The following is an 18,004-nucleotide window of genomic DNA, read 5'->3' as shown; positions in this document are numbered from 1 at the left end:
ATTCCCTGCTTTCTCCTAACGGGCTCTTGGATAAAGTTGTTTTTGCATGCTACAGCTCTTGCCTACACTCACAAGGAACATACCAAATTTTCCCCATAAACAGTTGCACTAAAAGTCCTAAACCTGGGAAACAGAGTAAGGTTAGTTAAATATGAATCCTTGATTGTATCAAATAAATTTGAATAAAGTAACTCTAACCCTAACACTACCTCTAAACCTAACACTAAACATTAACATAGTCCTATACCTAACCCTAAGTTTAACTCTAATTTTAACTGTAACCATTTCCCAAACCATAGCTCTAACTCTATCAATTCCCATAAGTCTAACCCTAACCCTAATGCTAAACATAGCCCTAACCTTGACATTTACCCTAGACCTGCTCTATCCCTAACCTTCACCCTAGCACTAAATGTAGCTCCAACCATACAACTTACCCTAAACCTAACCCTCACCCTAGGCCCAATCATAACCCTAACCATAAACTTAACCCTCTCCCTAATCCTAACCATAAACATAGTGCTAACCCTATCTGCAATCCTATCTTTTACCTAAATATAAGCCTAACACAAATGCTAACAATAGGACTAACCTTGACTTTAGAGCTATGCCTAAGGCCAATCAAAACCATAAACCTAACCTGAACCCTAAAGCTAACCATATCCATTACCCTAAACCTAATGCTAATTTGAGATTTAACCCTAAACCTTAACTGAAACCAATTCTGAATCCTGACCACCTAGCTCTAAACCTGACCTTTACCCTAAACTTTACCCTTACAGTAGACCTATTCATAACTAAATCTTACAACTACCCTTAACTGTAATGGTAGACCTGACATTAGTCCTAGCCTTAATTCTAGCCCTATCCCTAACACAAACCCTCATCCTAGTGGTAAACCTAGCCTTAATCCTAACCCTCACCCTAATCCTAACCCAAGACCTAATCCTAACAATAAACCTAGCCCTAACCTTAACTCTAACTGTATCCATTACCCTAAACATAACTCTTATCCTAATTCTAACCCTAGGACTAACCCTAACCCTATGATTATCCCCAAAACTATCAATTAGCCGAAACATAATCTGAACCCTAAACCTAAACCTATCTTTACCCTAATTCTAACCCTAAATTTAATTTGAGCCATCACCCTAAACTCAAACCTAAACCAAGCCCTAACACTGAACCTGGCCTTAAGAATTCCCTAGCTCTAACACTGACTATTACCCTATAACAAATCTTTAATATAGACTTAGCCATAAATCTTTCCCTAAAACTATCCCTAACTGTAACCCTAGACCTGATATAGCCCTAGCCATAATTCTAGCCCTAACCCTAACAAAAACCCTAGCTCTAAACATAGCCTTAATTATAAACCTAACTCAAACTCTAGACCTAACACTGACACTAACACCAGCCCTAATATTAGCCCTAATTTAGCTGTATCCCTAACTCTAGTCCTAAGACAAACTCCAACTCTCATATTACATCTTTCACTAATTCTAATCCTATCTCTTACTGTAACTCTAATCCTAGCCCTAACCCTAGTCCTAACCCTTGCCCTAACCTTTTCCCTAGCACTAACCTTAGACAAAACCCAACTCTAAATCGAGCCCTAACCCGAAGACTAAGCCAAACTCTAACACTAGCCCAAACCATAACACTAATCCTAAAACTAGCCCTAACCATAGCCCTAGCCCTAAAACAATACCTAGTTATAGCTATAACCCTAACCCAAAACCTAACCCTAACCCTAGCCCTAATATGAGTTGTAAACCAAACCCTTAAACTAACCCTGAACCTGACACTGACCCTAACACTACTAGTTCTAAATATCACCTTAAGCCTAAACCTAACCTTAACACTAAATCTAGACCTAAAACCCTAAAACAAGCCCTAAACATTACTCTAGTACTTGCCTTAGCTGTAGCCCTAACTGTATCTCTAACTTAACCCAAAACCTAGCCCTAATCCTAGCTATAACCCTAGCGCTATTCATAACCTTAAAACTAGCCCTAAACCAATCTCTAAATCTATTCATTATCATAATGATAACCATAAGCCTAAGGCTAATGCTAGGCATGAACCTAAACCTATCCCTAATCTTAACCCAATCTATTACCCTGAAGCTAACCTGAACCTAAACCTAACCCTATTATTACCCTAAACTTAACCCTAACACTAATTCGAGACCTAACTTTAAACCATAACCTATCCCAAACCCTCACCCTGACCTTGACCCTAATGAAACCCCTAGCTCTAAACTTGAACATAACACTACACGTAGTCCTGACCATAGACATAGCCATAATCCTAACCCTAAAAATATCTTGACATATAATTTTGGACCTGAAATTAACCCTAGCCCTTATTCTATTCCTAAACCTAAAACAAACCCTAGCCCTCATCCTAGCCCAAAACCTAGCTTTCATCATAACCTTAACAATAACGCTACCCTAACCCTAATTCTAACCCTCACCCTACCTCTATACATAGCTATAATTCCATCTCTTACCCTAAACTTAACCCTAACCTTAACCCTAACTCTAGGCTTAAACCAAACAATAAACTTAGCCCTAATCCTAGCACTGATTTAGCCCTATCTCTAACCTAACACTAACCTGAGCCCTGAGACTCACTCTAACTCTTACCCTATACCTATCCATATTTCTAACCCTATCCCTTAACATAACCCTATCCCTAGCCCTAACCCTTGCCCTATACTTAGTCCCAGCCCTAACCCTAGATCTAACCCTAACTCCAAATCTAACCCTAACCCTAAGCCTAAGCTTAACACTTACACTAACGCTAAACCTAATCCTAGGACTAAAACAAAACCAAACAATAGTCCTAGCCCTAAACATTAACTTAAACCAAAACCTAACACTAAACCTAGACCTATCCCTAGACCTATTTCAAGTTCTAACACTAACTTTAAAACTAACACTGATCATGACTCATATACTAACACTCAATCTAGCTGTAAACACCACCCTCTCCTTAAACTGAATGCTAAGAATAACCCTAACAATAATTTGAGTCCTATTCCTAACTGTAAAATAAACCCTGACCTGACTCTTATCCTAACACGAACCCTAGCTATGAATATCATCCTAAACTTAAACCTAACCCTAACAATAAACCTAACCGTAAAAGTAAAACTAACCTAATTTTAACCCTAGTTCTTACATTAGCCATATCCCTAATCCTATCCCTAAATCTAACACAAAAACTATCCCTAATCCGAGCCCTAAACCTAGATTTAACCCTAACTCAAAACCTAACCATATCCCTAAACCTAGCTATAAACCAATCACTTACCCTAAGCAAAACCCTAAACCTAAGGGTAACCCTAGACCTATCCCTAATCCTTAGGCTAACCAAAATGCTAAACCTATTAATACCCCTAACCCTACCTCTCATTCTAGCTCTAACCCTATTCCAAATTCTAAGCCTTACCCTGACCCTTATACTGACTCTTCCACTAATCCTAGGTCTAACTCTAAACCTAAGTAATAATCCAAAAACCTATGGTAATCCTATTCCTAGACCTAACCTTGAAACTATCTCCCAGCCTAGCCCTAACCATACCTCATAATCTAACCCTTACACTAAAAATAACCCTAAACCTAACCCTAGTTCTAACCTTCACCCTAATCCTAACTCAAGACTGAATCCTAAACATAACCCTAGTTCTAACCTTAACTCTAACTGTATCCATTACCCTAAACATTACCCTCACCCTAATGCTAACCCTAGGCCTAACCCTAACCCTATCACTATACCCCAAACTGTCAATTACCCTAACCTTACCTGAACCCTAAGCCTAACATTATCATTACCCTAATACTAACCCTAATGCTAATTCGAGCCCTAACCCTAAACTCAAACCTAAACCAGAGCCCAACACTGACCCTGACATTAATAACTCCCCTAGCTCTACACCTGACTATTACACTATACCTAACAGTTACACTAGACATAGACTTAAACCTAACCCTAAAACTATCCCTAACCATAATCTTAGACCTGACTTTAGGCCTAGCCATAATCTTAGTCATAACCCTAGCACAAACACTAGTCCTTATTCTACCCTAAACATAGCCTTAATAATAACCCTAACCCTAAACCTAGGCCTAACACTAATACTAACCCTAGCCTTAATCTTTGCCCTAATTTAGCACCCCACCCTAACCCTAACCCTAACCCTAGCCCAAAGACTAACTCTAACTCTCACTCTAGCCTAACTCTAGTTTTAACCCTATACTTTACTGGAAGCCTAATCCTAGCCCAAACAGTTGGTCTAACCCTAGCCCTCTTCATATCCCTGGCCATAACCCTAGATCTAACCCTAACTCTAAATATAACCCTAAAAATAAGCCTAAACCTAAACCTAAATCTAGGCCTAAGCTATGGCTAATCCTAAAACTATCCCTAACCCTATCCCTAGCTCTAAAACAAAACCGAGCCATATACTTAATCCTAATCCTTAACATAAACCAAGCCCTAATCCTACACCTATCCCGAACCCTAGCAATAATTCAAGTCTTAAGCCAAACCCTAAAAGTAACCCTCATCCTGACTCTGACCTTAACACTAACCCTAGGTCTAAACATCACCCTATCCCTAAAACTAAAACTAACACTAGACCTAGTCCTAACCCCTAACACTAAAATTATCCTTAATCATAATCCTAGTACTTACATTAGCCATAACCATAACCCTAGCCCTAACTTAACCCAAATTCTAGCCCTATTCCGAGCCTTAACCCTGTCTTTAACCCTAAACCTAAGTCTAACCATAACACTAATTGTAACCATAACCCTAGGTGTAACCCTAGCTCTAACCCTATCCATTACCCTAATGATAACCCTAACCGTAATGCTAACCCAAGGCCTAAACCTAACTATATCCCTAATCTTCACCCTATCCATTACCCTAAATCTAACCTGAAACCTAATGTAAACCTAACCCTATCATTACGCTGATCCTAACCTTAATGCTAATTGGAGTCCTAACTTTAAACCTTAACCTATCCAAAGCACTAATCATGACCATGACCATAATAATACCCTTATACTAAACCATACCCTAAACCTAAACCTAATGCTTACACAAGGAGTAGCCATAAACCTAACCTTAAATTATCTTTAACCATTACCCTAGATTTGAAATTAGCCCTAACCGTAATTCTAGCCCTAAACCTAGCCTTAATCCTATCCTGAACCATAAACTGAGCCCTAACCCTGATTCTAACCCTCACCATAGCAATAAATCTACCTATAACTCCATCTCTTACCATAAACCTAACCATAACCCTAAACCTAAACTTAATCCCCGCCCTAACCCTAGGCCTAATACTAATACTAAGCCTAGTACTAAACCTAGCCCTAATTTAATAATATCTTAACCCTAACCCTAGTTATAACTTTTGCCCTAGCCCTAGCCCTAGTTCTATCTTTAGCCCAAGTCCTAACTCTAGATCTAAACCTAACTCTAAGTCTAAACTTAAGTCTAAATTTAACTGTAATCATAAGCCAAACCAAACCCTAACACTACCCCTAACCATAATGCTAATCCTAAAACCTGAGTTTGCACTGGCCCTAGCCATAAAACAAAACAAAGCCATATCCCTAAACCTAAACCTTAACATAAACCAAACCCAAACCTTACACCTAAAACTAACCCTACCTCTAAAAATTACTCTGACGCTGACACTGACCCTAACAGTAATCCTAGCTCTAATCATCACCCTAACATAAATTAACCCTAACACTAGACCAAGCCATAACCATAACACTGAAACTAGCCTTAATCATAACCCTAGTTCATACATTAGTTATTGTCCTAACCCTAGAATTAACCCAAACACAAATCCTACCCTGGATCCGAGCCCTAAACCTAGCTTTAACCCTAATCTTAACCCTAACACTAGCCCTAAACCTAAACCTAACCCTAGCTTAACGCTATCCCTTATCCTAAGCCAAACCCTAACCCAAATGCTAACCCTAGTCCTAACCCTAATCCTTAGCCTAACTTCAACTCTAACCATATTACTCATCTTAACTCTAGCCCTCATTCTACTTCTTACCTAACCCTGACCCTCATCTGACCCTAAAAGTAACCCTAGGTCTAAACCTGACCCTAAACCTAAACCAAAACCTAAACCTAGACCTACCGGTAACCCTGTACTTATACCTAGGCCTAACACTACACCTAGACCCAAAGCTAATCCTAAATATAGCTATAACTCTAGCCCTAAACATAAACAAAATCCTAGCAATAGCCCTAACAATAACCCTTAATCTAAACCAAACAATTATCCTATCCCTAGATCTAACCCTAGTCCTAATTCTGGCTCTAACCCTAAACCTAACCCTATCCTGAAACTGACCCTCATCCTAACACTTAAACTAGCTTTAAACCTGACAATAAGCAAAACCTACACCTAACACTAGACCAAGTCATAACCCTAAACCTAATACAAGCCCTAAAAATAACCTTAGCTTTTACATTACCCATAGTCCTAACCCTAGCCCTAAACCTAACACAAAACCTAGAGCTAACCCTAGGCCTAAACTTAGGTCTAAGCATAAACCTAAGCCTAGCCCTATCCCAAGCCATAACTCTAACCTTAACCCTCTCCTTAGACCTAATCCTAGCTCAAAGCCTATCCCTTACACTAAATACAGCCCTAGCCCTATCCTAAATCCTAATCTTAATCCTAGTCCTAATCCTAACCTCAATCCTAGCCCAAACTTTAGCTCTAACCATGTCCATTACCCTAACCCTAAACCTAACTCTAATTAAAACCCTATCCCTAACATTAAACTTAAATATAACCATAATCTTGAACTGAGAACTAAACATAACCTAACCCTCACACTAGCCCTAACCCTAGCTCAAACACTAACCCTTATCCTAACCTAACCATACCCTTAACCCTAAACTATCACTTACCCTAACGCTAACATTTACCCTAAACCAAACCCTAGACCTATCCCTAAACCTAACCTAATCCTAAACTTAATCCAAACCATAACCTAGCCATAATCCTAGCTCTAAAACTATCCATTACACTAAACATAACCCTAACCCTAATGCTAACCCTAACCCGATCGCTAAACCTAACCCATTCATTACCCTAAACCTTAACTAAAACCTAAAGTAAACCCTTCCATTACCTTAACTCTGAACATAACCCTAACGCTAATTCAAGCCCTAACCTCTTAAACTTAACGTAAACCAAACGCTAACCCTGACCCTAACCGTGACATTAATAATAACCATAGCTCTAAAGCTGACCTTTAACCTAAAGCTAACCCTTACACTAGACCTAGCCGTAATCTAACCCTCAAACAATGCTTAACCATAACCCTAGACCTGATATTATCCCCAGCCCAAGTCCTACACCTAACCCTATCAGAAAACCCTCCCCTCATCCTAGCCCTTATACTAGACTTAATCTGAAACTGAATCATAACCCTAGGCCTGATCTTCATTCTAACCCTCACCCTAGCCCTAAACCTAGCTATAACCCCACCCATTCCTGTAAACTAAACCCTAACCCCAGTGCTAACCCTAACTCTAGCCCAACCCCTAGGCTAAACCCTAACACTAACCCTAGTCCTAATCTTAGCCCTACTTTGGCCCTAACCCTAACACTCACCCTAAGCCTCCTTCTAAGAATAACTCTAATTCTCACCCTAGATGTATCCCTAATTCTAACCATATTCCTTACCATAAACCAAAAAATAGCCCCAACCCTAGCATGAGCCCTAACCCTAGATCAACCCTACTTCTAAATCTAACCCTAAACCTAAGCCTAAAATTCACTTTAACACAAGCCATAACCCTGACACTAATCCAAAATCAAGCCTTAACCCTAGCCCTAAACCTAGCCCTAAAACAACACTGAGCCATAGCCCTAACCATAACCCTTCACCTAAACCAAAACGTAACCCTATACTTACACTAACTTTAGCCCTAATTCGAGTCCTAAAACTAACACTAAAACTAACCCTGACCCTGACACTGACCCTAAATATAGCACTTGCTCTAAACATCACCCTAACCCTAAAGCTAAAACTGGCACTAATTGTAACACTAGCTCATACATTAGCCATAGCCCTAACCCTAGCACTAACCAAACCCAAAACCTAGCCCTTATTTGAAACTTAACCCTATTTTTAAACCTAATCCTTACCCAAAACCTAGTCCTAAACCTTACGCTAACCCTAGCCAGAATCATAACCATAACCCTAGCCTTATCACTAGCTCTAACCCTGTCAATTACCCTAACCATAACCATGAACCCAAAGGTAACCCTAGGCCTAACCATAACCTTATCACTAACCATAACCTTATTTGTTAGCCAAAACGTAACCTAGACCCTAAACCTAACCCTATCATTACCCTAACCCTAACCCTAATGCCAATTTGAGCCCTAAGCCTAAACTTAACCTAATTCAACCCCTAACTCTGTCCCATCCCGTAATAATATACCTAGCTCTAACCCTGACCCTACCTCTTATACTACACCTAACCATAAACCTAGCCCTAAACTGAGCTCTAACCCTATCAATTACACTAAACATAGCCCTAATTCTAATGCTAACCCTAGGCCTAAATCTAACCATATGCCTAACCATAACCCTATCCATTAAGCTAAACCTGAACTGAACACTAAATCTAACCCTATCATTACCCTAACCCAAATCCTAGTGCTAATTTGAGCCCTAACTCTAATCCCTAACCTAAACAAAACCCTAAACATAACCCTGACACTAATAATACCCCTGGATTTAAAATTTGACCCTTACGCTATATCTAACCCTTACACTAAACATAATCATAAAACTAACCCTAAAACTCTCCCTAATCGTAACCCTAGAACTGACTTTCACCCTAACACTAATCCTAGCCCTAAACAAGACACAAAACCTAGCCCTCATCCTAGCCCTTAACCTAGTCTTAATCATAACTCTAACTAAACCCTAGCCCTAACCCCAGTTCTAACCTTCATCCTATCCCTAAACCTAGCTCTAATCCCATTATTTACACTAAACCTCGCCCTGAACATATACATAAACCTAGCCCTATTCCTAGCCCTAATTAAGCCCTATACCTGACCAAACCCTCAGCCTATACCTAAGACTAACTCTCACTCTCGCCCTAGCCCTATCCCTATTTCTTACCGATTTTTATCATAAACCTAATCCTAGCTATAAACCTAGAACTAATGCTAGCCATATCCTTAGCCCTAGACCAAACCCCAGATATAATCCTAACTCTAAATCTAACTCTAAACCTAAGATTAAACCTAACCCTAACACTACTCCTAAACCTAATGTTAATCTTACAACTAGCCCTTACCATAGCCCTAGTCCTAAAACAAAACTGAGCCCTAGTGCTAACTTTAAAGCTTAACCTAAAGAAAACCTAACCTTACACCTATCCCTAACCCTAGCCCTAATTCGAGTCCAAACCCTAACCCTAAAACTACCCTAATGTTAATTTTGACCCTAATACTATCCCTAACTCTAAACATCATCCTAACGTTAAACCTAACCCTAACACTAGACCTAGTCCTAACCCCAATCTCATAACTAACCCAAATCGTAACTCTACTGCAAACATTGGCCATAACTCTAAACCTAGTCCTAACACTAACTAAAACCTAGCCCTAATCCGAAACAAACCCTAGCTTTAACCCTAAACCTAATCCTAACACTAGCCATAACCCTACCCTAAATGTAGCCCTAACCCTATGTCTAACCCTATCACTTACCCTAAGCCAACCCTAACTCTAATGCTAACCTTAGTCCTAACCCTAATCCTATTACTAGTACTAACCCTAGCCTTCATTCTAGCTCTAACCATAACTCTATCCTGACACTTATTTTGACCCTAATGGTAACTGTAGGTTTAAACCGGACACTAACCATATACTGAAGCCTAGCACTAGCACTAGAAAAAAACCTATTCCTAAACCTAACCGTAACACTAGCCCTAGACCTAAACTTAATCCTAAATCTAGCCATATCTCTAGCCCTAGACCTAAACAAAAACCTAGCCCTAACCCTAATAATAAACCTTAACCTAATCCAAACACTAACCCTACCTCTAGACCCAACCCTAGTGATAATTCTGGCTTTAACCATAAAACTAACTCAAACCTGAATACTGACCCTGACCCTAACACTAATTCTAGCTCTAAACATAACGCTAACACTAACCCTAACCCTAACACTTGACCTAGCCATAACAGTAACCAAAAAACTGGCCCTAATCATAACTGTAGTTCTTACATTAGCTGTAGCCCTAACACTAGCCCTAACCTAACCCAAAACCTGGCCCTAATCCGAGTACTATCCCTAGCTTTAACCCTAACAGTAACACTAGCCATAAGCCAATCCCTAACATTTGTGCTAACCCTAGCTCTTATCCTATTTCTTACCTTAAGGCAAACCCAAAACCTAATGCTAACACTAGTCCTAACCCTTATTTATAGCCTAACCCAAACTCTAACCCTATTACTAGTCCTAACCCTAGCCCTCATTTTAGCTCTAAACATAACCCAAACCCTAATCCTAACCCTGAAACTTATACTGACCCTAACACTAACCGTAGGTCTAAACCTGACACTAATCCATATCCGAACCCTAATATTAGCCCTACAGGTAATCCTATACCTAAACCTAAACATAACACTAGTCCTAGAACTAAACCTAATCCTAAATCTAGCCATAACTCTAGACCCAGACCTGAACAACAACCTTGGCCTAGCCCTAACAATCACCCTTAACATAACCCAAACACTACCCCTATTTCAAAAGCCTAGTCATAATTCTTGCACTAATCACAACACTCCCTCCAACCTGAATACTGACCTAAACCCTAACATAAACCTAGCTCCAAAGCTCACACTAACTCAAAACCTATTCCTAACACTACACCTAGCCATAACCCTAACCCTAAAACTAGCCCTAATCATAACCATAGCTATTAACTACCAATGGCCTTAACCCTAGGCCTAATCTAACAGAAAATCTAGCCCTAATTCTAGGCCTAAACCTAGCCCTAAGTGTAACCCTAAATTAACCCTTGCCCTATCACTAACCCTAACACTCCCCTTAGACCTAACCCTAGCTCAAAGCCTAACCTTTACCTAAAACTATTGCTAATCACAACACTATTGTTAATCATAAAACTACACCTAACACTAGCCTTAGCCCTAAAAAAACCCTGAGCCATTACCCTAACCCTAAACCTAACATAAACTGTGAACGTCTACTGCGTTTGGGTCCCTGGGTAAGGGTCACGAAATAACCGGGACACAGGAGATGCAGAGCCAAGGCAGCAATTGCAACTGTATGCTGAGGTTTATTTGCATGTTCCTTTTATATTCTTCTTCTAACAAAGCAAGCAATTCTTCAGTAACACTTCACCCACATAGCCCAAATATCATGCCTCAGCGGGTACACAGAGCTAAATTCAAATTGTTCCTGTTCTTTTTGATAAGTACCCTCCCAAAGTTCCTTGTAGACATTATCTAATCCCCGAATGTACTGTTCCCAGGTCCAGTATGCAGGAAGCTTCTTCCTCTTGGCCAAACCATGCAGAACTTGTGAATTGCGATAAGGGGAAGAGAACTTTTCCTCCTCCTAGCTGAAGCTTGCCTCAGCTGACCTAAATCACGACCACAGCTCTTGCAAACTGTCAGGCCTGAGGGAGCTAAACTCTGCACACTTAAACCCCAACAATAAACGAAACCTAACCCTATAATTATCCATAACCCTAGCTCAAATTCGAGTCCTAGGACTAAAACTAACCCTTACCCTGATTCATATCCAAACACTAACCATATCTCTAGGTATCACCCTAACCATAAAGTAAATGCTAACACCATTCCTAGCCCAAACTCTAACCCTAAAACTAACCCTAATAATAACCCTAGTTCTTACATAAGCCATAGTCCTAACCCTAGCCCTAACCCCATAACAAAATTAGCCCTAATCTGAGCCCTAAAACTATATTTAACCCTAAACCTAACGCTAGCCCTAGCCCTAAACCTTACCCTAATGTTAGTTCTAAGGCTAGCTCTAACCCTATCCCTTATCTTAAGCCAAAATCCTATCCATAATGCTAACCCTAGTCCTAATCATAATCCTTAGCCTAAATCAAACAATAACTCTATTACTAGTCCAAACCCTAGCCATCATTCTAGCTCTAAACCTAACACTAGACCTAACTCTAAACCTCACACTCTCCATAGACCTAACTCTAGCTAAAACCTTACCACAAACCTAAACATAACCATAGCCCTAACCTTAAACTTAAACATCAATCTAACACTAACCATAACCCTATGCCTACATCTAACCATATCCATTACTTTAACCCTATCCCTACCCCTAATAATGATGCTAGCCCTAATCCAAACCTAACCCTAACCACACTCTAATCATATACCTAGATCTAACACTATACCTAACCCTCGCCCTAGCCCTAGCACTAGCTCAATACCTTACCCTTATGCTAAACATAACCCTAATACTAACCCTAGTTCTAACCCTAACCCCAACCCTAATCAAGATCTATCCATGACCATAACCCTACCGCTAAACTTAGCTCTAACCCTATCCATTATCCTAAACATTACCCTTAGCTAATGCTAACCCTAGGCCTAACACAAACACTAACACTAAAATTAACCCTATCAATTACCATAAACCTAACCTTAACACTAAACAAAAACCTATTATTTTAGCCTAACCCTGACCCTAATACTTATTTGAGCCCTAACCTTAAACCCTAAACTCAGCCAAACTCTAATTTGACCTTGACCCTAATAATTCCCTTGACAATAAACCTGACACTTAACCCTAAACTAACCCTTACACTAGACCTAGCCATTAACCTAATACTAAAACTTTCCTCTCCTCAACCATAACCCAAAACTGACATTAATTCTAGCCCTAATCCAAGCCCTAACCCTAACAAAAACCCCAGCCCTTATTCTAGTCCTAAGTCTAGATTAATCCTAACCATATGCCTAATCCTAGCTCTAACCCCAATACTAACCCTAGCCCTAAACTTAGCCCTAATTGCACCCTATCCCTAAACCTAAACATAACCCTAGACCTAAGAATAAATCTAACTTTCACACTAGCCCTATCACTATTTCTAAACCTATCCCTTAAAATAACCCTAACTCTAGCCCTAAACTTAGTCATAACCCATGCCCTATCCATTGCCCAAGCACTAAGCATAGATCATAAACTATCTCTAAATCTAACCCTAACCCAAAGCCTAAGTCTAACCCTAACACTAGCCCTAACCCTAGCAATAATCCTAAAACTAGCCCTAATCATAGCTGTAGCCCTAAAACAAAACTGAGCCATAAGCTCTATCCCTAACCCTTAAATTAAACCAAACCCTAACCATACACCTATCCATAACCTTAAACCTAATTTGAGTTTTAAACCAAATCCTAAAACTAACCCTGACACTGTCTCTGATACTAACACTAATCCTAGCTCTAAACATCACCCTATTCCTAACACTAACCCTAACAATAAACCTAGCCCTAATCTTAACCCTAATATTAGCCCTAATCATAACCCTTGTACTTGCATTAGCCATAATCCTAACCTTGTCACTAACTAAATCCAAATCCTAGCCCTGATTCGAGCCCTAACATGAGCTTTAATCCTAACCCTAACCCTAACCCTAGCCCTAGCTGTAATCATAACCATAACCCTAGCCCCAACCCTATTCATTACCATAACAATAACCCTAACCCTAATGCTAACCCTAGGAGTAAACCTAACCCTATCTCTAAATCTATACCTATCAATTTCCCTAAACCTAACATGAACCCTAATTCTAAGCCTATCATTACCCAAAACCTTACCCAATGCTAATTCAATCCCTAACTTTAAGCCTTAACCTATTCCAAACCCTAACCTAGACCTTCACCTTAATAATATCCTTAGCCCTAAACCTGACCCTAAACCTAAACCTCAACCTTACACTTGACGTACCCATAATCCTAACCCTAAAACTGTCTTTAAACATAATTCTAGACTTGAAATTAGCCATGCTCCTAATCCTAGCCCTAATCCTAAAACAAAACCTAGCCCTCATCCTAGCCCTAAACCTAGCCTTAATCATAACCCTAATCCTAACGATTATTCTAAACATCACCCTACCTCTAAAACTAGCTATAATACCATCCCTTACCCTAAACTAAATCCTAAATCTAACCCTAATTCTATGCTTAAGCTGAACAATAACCATAGACCTAATCCTAGCCCAAAATTAGCCCTATCTCTAACCCTAACCTTAACCTTAGCCCTAAGACTAACGATAATTCTCACACTAGCCCTATCACTAGTTCTACTCCTAGCCCTTACCATAACCCTAACCCTAGCCCTAGCCCTTGCACAATCCTTAGTTATAGCCCTAAGCCTAAGCCTAAGCCTCACACTAACACTAAACCTAATCCTAACACTAATGATAAAACTAGCCCAACCCTACCACTTGCAATAATACAAAACCAAGCATTAGCCCTAACCCTAAACCTAACTAAAACCATACCCTAACACTACACATAGACCTAACCATAGTCTTAATTTGAGTCCTAATCCTAATCTTAAAAGTATACCTGACACTGACTCACCCTAGCTTGAAACACCATCCTAAACCTAAACCAAAATTTAACAGTAACTCTAGCCCTTATTTGAGTCCTATTCCTAACCCTGACCCTGACTCATATCCTAAAACTAACCATAGCTCTAAATATCACCCTAAAATTAAACTTAACCCTAATACTAAAACTATACCTAACCCTAACCCTAAAACTAACCCTAATTGTAACCCTAGTTCTTATATTAGTGATTGCCCTAACCCTAGTCCTAATCCTAACATAAAACTAGCCCTAATCCCAACCACAAACCTAATTTTAACCCTAATGCTACCATAACTTTAGCCCTAACCTTAGCTCTAACTCTCTCCCTTACCCTAAGTGAAGCCATAACTCTAATGGTAAACCTAGACCTATCCCTAATCCTTAGGCTAAACAAAATCCTAACCCTATTAATGGTCATGATCCTAGCCCTCATTTTAGCTCTAATCCTATCTCAAACCCTTACACTAACCCTGACACTTATTCTGACCCTAACACAAACCCTAGGTCTAAAACTGACCCTCAACCTAGAGCAAACCCTAACACTGGCCATACCGTTAAGTTATACCTAAATCTAACCCTAATGCTAGCCGTAATACTGACTCTAAATCTCATACTATCCCTGTCCCTAGTACAAAGCATATCCATTACCATAACCCTAATCCTAGCCCTAACCTTTGCCTTATCCTTAGTCTTAGCCGTAAACCTGGATCTAGACCTAACTTGAAATCTAAATCTAAACCTAAGCCTAAGCCTAACACTAAAACTAGCCCTAACCCTAATGCTAATTTAAAAACTAGCCCTAACCCTAACCCTAGCAGTAAAACAAACTGAGCAATAGCCCTAACTATAAACCTTAACTTAAACCAAAACCTAACACTAATACTAGACCTAACCATAGCCTTAATTCAAGTCCTAACCCTAACATTCAATCTAACCCTGATCCTGACTCATATCCTAACACTAAGCCTAGCTCTAAATATCATCCTAACCTTAAACCTAACCTTAACACTAGACCTACCCCTAAACCTAACCCTAAAACTAACCATAATTGTAACCCTAGTTCTTACATTAACCATGGTCCTAACATTAGCCCTAACACTAACACAAAAATTAGCCCTAATCCAAGCCCTAAACCTAGATTTAACCCTAATCCTAACTCTAGCCCTAATCCTAGCTCTAAAGCTATCACTTACCCTATGAATAACCCTAACTCTAATGGTAGCCCTAGACTATGCCTAATATTTAGGCTAACCAAAATCCTGACCTTATTAATAGTCCTGACCCTAGCCCTCATTCTAGCTCTAATCCTATCCCAAACCCAAACACTAACCCTGACCCTTATTCTGACCCTAACACAAACCCTAGTTCTAAGCCTGACCCTAACACTAGACTAAAAGCTAACACTAGCCCTGGACCTAAACCTAATCTTAAATCTAGACTTAACTCTAGCCCTAGACCTAAACTAAAACCTAGTCCTAGGCCTAAAAATAAGCCTTATCTTAACCCAAACACTAACATACTCCTAGACCTAAAACTACTCCTAATTCTGGTTATAACCCTAACTTGAACTCTAACCAAAACACTGACTCTGCCTTTAAAATTAAGCCTACTTCCAAACCTGACCCTAACTGAAAATCTAAACGTAACACTAGATCTTGGCATAACCCTAACCCTAAAACTAGCCCTAATCATAACCCTAGATCTTACATTACTCACAGCTTTAACCCTATGCATAAACCTAACACAAAACCTAGATCCAATCCTAGGCCTTAACCTAGAACTAAGCATACCCTAACCCTAACCCTAGCCCTAACCCAAACCTAACCCTTGCCTTAGTCCTAATGCTAGCTCAAAACCTAACCCTTACTATAAACATAAACCTATAACTATCCCTGAATCTAACCCTAACCCTAGTCCTAATCCTAAACTTAACCTTAGCCCTAACCCTAGCTCTAAACCTACCCATTACCCTAAACCTAACCTTAATTGTAACCCTAGCCTTAACCCTTACCATAATCGTAACCCTAAACAGAAAACTAACCCTACTAATACTCACTATAGTTCTAAATATAGATCAAACCGTAACCCTTACCAAAATCCTAAACATAACCATAGGCCTAACCCTAAACTTGAATCTAGCCCTGTCCCCAACCCTAAACCTATATCTAACCGTATTTATTACCCTAACCCTAACCCTGAACTTAATTATAACCTTTTCCCTAACCCTTACCCTAACCCTAAAACTACCCTAATTCTATCCCTAATCATAACCCTGAACCTAACCTTTGCTCTAAACCTAATAATAGCTCAGATCCTAACTTTTACACTAAACAATACTAACCATAATCCATCTTCTATCTCATACACTAAAACTAACTCAATAACTAATCCTAACCCTTAATCTAGCTATAACCTTCGCTCTGTGTCCATTACCCTAATCATAACCCATACCCTAATGCTAACTCTAGTCCTAATGCTATCTCAAGATCTAATCCTAACCATAACCCTGGCCTTAACCTTAACTCTAACTGTATCCATTACCCTAAACATAACCCTTTCCCCAATGATAACCCTAGGCCTAACCCTCAACCTAGCACTAACTCCAACCCTATCAATTACCCTAAACCAAACCTGAACCCTAAATCTAACCCTATATTACCCTAACCATAGCCCTAATGCTAATTTGAGCCCTAATCATAAACTCAAACCTAAAAGAAACCCTAACCATGACTCTGACCCTAATAATTCCCCTAGCTCTAACCGAACCCTTACCCTAAATCTAATCCTTACATTAGACCTAGCCAAAACATAAACCTAAAACTATCCATAACCATAACCCTAGTCCTGACATTAGCCTTAGATATAATCCTAGCCCTAACCCGAACACAAACTCTAGCCCATATTAGCCCTAAACATAGCCTTAATCATAACACTAACCTTAAACCTAGGCCTAACTTAAAACCAACCATATCCCTAATTTTAGACCTCCCTTAGCCCTATCCCTAACCCTAACCCTAATGCAAACTATAGCCCTAAAACTTAGTCTAACTCTCTCTCTAGCCCTAAAACTAGTTCTAACCATATCCCTTACTGTAACTCTAAACCTAGCCCTAACCCTAGGTCTAAACCCAGCCATTTCCTTAGCCCTAGCCCTAACCCTAGATGTAACCCTAACTTTAAATCTAACCCTAGAGCAAAGCCTAAGCCTAAACCTAACACTAACCCTAAACCTAACCCTAATGCTACTCCTAAAACTAGCCCTAACTCTAGCCCAGCCCTAATACAAAACCAAGCCATAGCCCTAACCCT

Source organism: Urocitellus parryii, chromosome X, assembly GCF_045843805.1.
Source record: "Urocitellus parryii isolate mUroPar1 chromosome X, mUroPar1.hap1, whole genome shotgun sequence".
Taxonomy (NCBI): Eukaryota; Metazoa; Chordata; class Mammalia; order Rodentia; family Sciuridae; genus Urocitellus; species Urocitellus parryii.
Note: the sequence above shows the minus strand (reverse complement) of the source record.